Source organism: Bos indicus x Bos taurus, chromosome 18 (genome assembly GCF_003369695.1).
Source record: "Bos indicus x Bos taurus breed Angus x Brahman F1 hybrid chromosome 18, Bos_hybrid_MaternalHap_v2.0, whole genome shotgun sequence".
In the NCBI taxonomy this organism is placed as follows: domain Eukaryota; kingdom Metazoa; phylum Chordata; class Mammalia; order Artiodactyla; family Bovidae; genus Bos; species Bos indicus x Bos taurus.
This window is the reverse complement of record NC_040093.1, coordinates 5,545,190-5,550,569: the sequence shown is the minus strand read 5'-3', so window position 1 is coordinate 5,550,569 and position 5,380 is coordinate 5,545,190. Positions and strand designations below refer to the sequence as shown.

At 41.0% G+C, this 5,380-nt stretch overlaps 1 pseudogene; it reads right to left on the bottom strand.

The window, feature by feature from the left end:
* Positions 1–585: 585 nt before the first annotated feature.
* On the bottom strand, positions 586–2,049 carry LOC113876067 (annotated as a pseudogene).
* Between the last annotated feature and the right edge of the window lie 3,331 nt (positions 2,050–5,380).

Genomic DNA, 5,380 nt, shown 5'->3' with positions numbered 1-5,380 from the left:
CAAGGCTGTATATTGTCACCCTGTTCATTTAACTTATATGCAGAGTACATCATGAGAAACGCTGGACTGGATGAAACACAAGCTGGAATGAAGATTGCTGGGAGAAATATCAATAACCTCAGATATGCAGATGACACCACCCTCATGGCAGAAAGTGAAGAGGAACTAAAAACCCTCTTGATGAAGGTGAAAGCGGAGAGTGAAAAAGTTGGCTTAAAGCTCAACATTCAGAAAATGAAGATCATGGCATCCAGTCTCATCACTTGATGGGAAATAGATGGGGAAACAGTGGAAACAGTGTCAGACTTTATTTTTCTGGGCTCCAAAATCACCACAGATGGTGACTGCAGCCATGAAATTAAAAGAGGCTTACTCCTTGGAAGTAAAGTTATGACCAACCTAGATAGCATATTCAAAAGCAGAGACATTACTTTGCCAACAAAGGTCCCTCTATTCAAGGCTCCTGATGCTGGAAGGGACTGGGGGCAGGAGGAGAAGGGGATGACAGAGGATGAGATGGCTAGATGGCATCACCGATTCGATGGACATGAGTTTGGATAAACTCCGGGTGTTGGTGATGGACAGGGAAGCCTTGCCTGCTGCGGTTCATGGGGTCACAAAGCGTTGGACATGACTGAGTGACTGAACTGAACCGAACTGATCCTTCATCTTCTAATGGAAAATAGATAGAAATGGTTGCAACACAACATAAAAAGGCTAATCTTTGAAGCGTTAACCATCAAAAACTTTTTTTCATTCACACTAGAAACAAAGCATAGTATGGATTATTTGAGCATTGAATTACATTCATTTTGCTTTTCAACTAATCTTAAATCAAGTCATTGTAAAGAAAGATACATTGATTAAAAGTGTAGCCTTCTAACTGTCAACCTTTATCTCACGATCCTGGCTAATATATCCATTTTCTGTTTTTTAACTATGGATTGCTCTCTACAGTAATTCTCCATCTAGAGAAAATTTAGAAAAGAGGATTGATGAAATACTTTCTAGTATGCAATCTCTGTAATTTATTTCAAGTTGATTTTTGATTAAATAGTTTTCTACATATTTGTTACAACATTTCCATAGGTTTCTTGTATAAACTCTTGTTTTCTGATGTATGTTTAGGGCAAACATCTTCCATCACTTATTCCATCACTCGCCAGCATGTGTTCGGAGATGTGTAGTGAGATGACAACTATGACTCAAGGCTTTGCCACACATTCTGTACATTTATAAGGTTTCTCTCCAGTATGAACTTGCAAATCTGTAATAAGAACTGAATTCCGATTAAAGGCTTTGCCACATTCGGTGCATTTATACCGTCTCTCCCCAGTGGATTTGCTGATGTTTAGTAAGACAAGAACTGTTAATAAAGGCCTTGCCACACTCCGTACATTTATAACGTCTGTCCCCCATACGAATTCGGTGATGTTGAGTAACATTTGAACTTGTAATAAAGGTTTTGCCACATTCTTTACATTTGTATCATTTCTCCCCAGTATGGATTTGATGATGTGCAGTTAAACTTGAACTTTGAATAAAAGTTTGACCACATTCTGTACAATGATAAGGTCTCTCACCAGTATGAATTTGATGATGTCGAGTAAGATGTGAGCAATGGATAAAGGCTTTGTCACATTCTTTGCATTTATAAGGTTTCTGTCCAGTATGTGTTCACTGATGTTGAGTAAGGGTTGAGTTCTGATTACAGGCTTTGCCTCATTCTGTACATTTATAAGGTTTCTCTGCAGTAAGCATTTGCTGATTTTCAGGAAGTGTTGAGGTGTGATTAAAGGCGTTGCCACATTCTGTACATTTATAAGGTTTCTCTCCAGTATGAATTCGCTGATGTTGAATAAGATGTGAGCAACGGATAAATGCTTTGCTACATTCTGTACACTTGAAAGGTTTCCTTCCTGTATGACAGAGGAAGGTGAGTGAGCTACGCCGCGGCCAACAAGAGGCGTCGTAAGGTCGAGGGTAGGAAGAGGCCAAAAGCACAGGTACGTAGGGGCGGGGCCAGTGGGGGCGGAGCCTTGCCTCCCCTCACCCCCACTCCTGTCAATTTTGGGTCTGTTGGTCCTTCTGTCCAGCTGTGCTTCCTTTCTCTACCTTTTCATGCCTTTAAATCTCTTCGATTCCTTCTGGAGCAGAGCTGCTTCCTGCTTGTTCTAACTAGTGTTTCAAACAATTAAGGCAAAAGAGAAAAATTTTGAGAGGTGTCTATGGGAATCTGAGGTGTTTTCAGCAAGTTGAAAAACGGGGAAAATTCAAAAGCCCTTTGTGTGAGTGTGTGAAGATGGGTGTCTCCTCAGTGACCAAAAGTAGAACATAATCACTTCAGCAGCAGCCGCAACAACAATTAACAGAAGCAATCTGTGTATCAACAGATTCTGGCAGGAGTAACGGTATGTAATTTCTGTAGTTATGTTATAAACAACAATGTGGGTTCCGGTCTCCCTCTTTCTTTCTGGACTCACTTCCTAAGAGAAAAGCCAACTGCCCTGTTGTAAGCAGGTCTCTGGTTACAGTTTCCTCCCAACGGTTCATCTGAGTGATTCAGTTCAGTTCAGTCGCTCAGTCGTGTCCGACTCTTTGGGACCCCATTGAGTCAGTGATGCCACCCAACCATCTCATCCTTTATTGTCCCCTTCTGCTCCTCTCTTCAAGCTTTTCCAGTATCAGGGTCTTTTCTAATGTCACTTATTCGCATCAGGTGGCCAAAGTATTAGAGTTTCACCTTCAGCAACAGTCCTTTCAATGAATATTCAGGACTGATTTCCTTTACGATGGACTGGTTGGATCTCCTTGCTCTCCAAGGGACTCAGAGTCTTCACTACCACAGTTAAAAAGCATCAGTTCTTCAGTGCTCAGCTTTCTTTATAGCCCAACTCTCCCATCTATACATGACTCCTGGAAAAACCATACCCTTGACTACATGGACATTTGTTGGCAAAATAATATCTGTGCTTTTTAATATGCTGTCTAGGTTGGTCATAACTTTTCTTCCAAGGAATAAACATCTTAAAATTAAATGGCTGCAGTCACCATCTGCAGTGATTTTGCAACCCGAAAAAATAAAGTCTGTCGCTGTTTCCATTGTTTCCTGTCTATTTCCCATGAAGTGTTGAGACCAGATGCCATGATCTTAATTTTCTGAATGTTGAGTTTTAAGCGAACTTTTTCACTCTCCTCTTTCAGTTTCATCAAAAGGCTCTTTAACTCTTCTTCGCTCTCTGCCCTAAGGGTTGTGCCATCTGCATTTCTGAGATTATTGGTATTTCTACCAGCAATCTTGATTCCAGCTTGTGCTTCATGCAGTCCAGCATTTCTCATGATGTACTCTACATATGAATTAAATAAACAGGGTGACCCATGCTTAGGGTGGGGCCAAGAGCAATGCCAATAATAGGATCACACAAGAGCTTGCTAGAGCATGAAAGGTGACACACAGAGCACACCCCATGGAGAATATTTTGCGAGGAGAAATATTCAGTGGCTTCTCTCCCAGTGGGTGTGCCCCAATCCCACCAGCCTCTCACCACAGATCAGAAACAGCTCAGAAACAGATCTGGGGCTCTATTCCACCAACCAGGGAGCAGAGCAGGTATCACCACAAAGAGGGCAGTGAAAACCACAGAGCAATTGGGAAGATGCCCTCAATATCCAGGGCAAGCTCTGGTCATTGTAATCCAATCAAAGCCCAGATCAAGGGGATAAGGGCACAAACCTCTGGACCAACCTCACCCACCAAGTTGCAGACACCAGAGGAAGACTATCTAGGTTACTGTAGCCGTCAAAACAGAGATCACAGACAGAAAACTGGACAAAATGAGAAGGCAAGAAATAGGATATAGAGAGCAAAGCAACATCAAACCCTACAAAAACCACTAAATGAATAGAAGATAGGCAATCTAAAAATTACTTCTTGCTTTTAGTCGTCTTAAGTGGAGACACCAGACGTTTTCACAAATCCTAGTCTCCTGATAATTCTTTAATCCACTTCTTTTCAAACATGTTTCTGAGAATGTTCTATTAGATGTTTCAATCTAAAAATCATAAATGGTAGTGACAGAAAATGAATCAGAAACTGAGGACACATAAGACAGTGTCCAAGGAAGTGGATTACAATTAAGATAAACTAAATAAAGTGGTAGTTCTTAAGAAATTAAATAAGAAGAGAGCCTTTTAAAAATATGGTTGAAACTCATAGCTCTGTGGAGACCAAAGTGGTATGGAAATCAATAGAATGGGAAAGACTGGAGATCTCTTCAAGGAAATTGATATACCAAGGGAACTTTTCATACAAAGATGGGCACAATAAAGGACAGAAATGGTATGGACCTAACAGAAGTGGAAACTATTAAGAAAAAGGGACAAGAATACAAGGAGAGATATACAAAAAAGATCATAATGACCAATATAACCAGGATCGTGTGATAACTCAGCTAGAGACAGACATCCTGGAGTCTGAAGTCAAGTGGGCCATGGGAAGGATCACTATGAATAAAGCTAGTGGAGGTGATAGAATTCCAGTTGAGCTGTTTCAAGTCCTAAAAGATGATGTTGCGCAAGTGCTGCACATAGTATGCCAGCTAATTTGGAAACCTCAGTAGTGGCCACAGGACTGGAAAAGGTCAGTTTTCATTCCAATCCCAAAGAAAAACAATGCCAAAGAATGATGAAACTAACACAATTGCACTCATTTCACGTACTACAAAAGTAAGGTTCAAAATTCTCCAAGTGTGGCATCAACAGTATGTGAACCGAGAACGTCCAGACGTTCAAGCTGGATTTGCAAAAGGCAGAGGAACCAGAGATTAAATTGCCAACATCCATTGAATCATAGAAAAAGCAAGAGAGTTCCAGAAAAACATCCACTTATGCTTTATTGACTACGCCACAGCCTTTGATGGTGTGGATCAAAACAAAGTGGAAAATTCTTAACAAGATGGGACTACCAGACCACCTTACCTGCCTCCTCAGAAATCTGTATGCAAGTCAAAAAGAAACAGTACTGGAGATGAACAATGGACTAGTTCCAAATTGGGAAAGGAATATGTCAAGACTGCCTATTATCACCCTGCTTGTGTAACTTATATGCAGAGTACAACATGCAGGAGCTCTCAGCTCGGTCCCTGGGTTGGGAAGATCCCCTAGAGAAGGGAATGGCTACCCACTCCAGTATTCTGGCCTGAAGAAGTCCATGGATTGTATAGTCCATAGGGTCACAAAGAGTTGGTCAGAACTGAGTGACTTTCAGTTTCACTTTGCATCATGTGAAATGTCAGGCTTGAAGAAACACAAACTGGAATCAAGAGAGGGAGAAATATCAATAACCTCAGATATACAAACTGGAATCAAGAGAGGGAGAAAT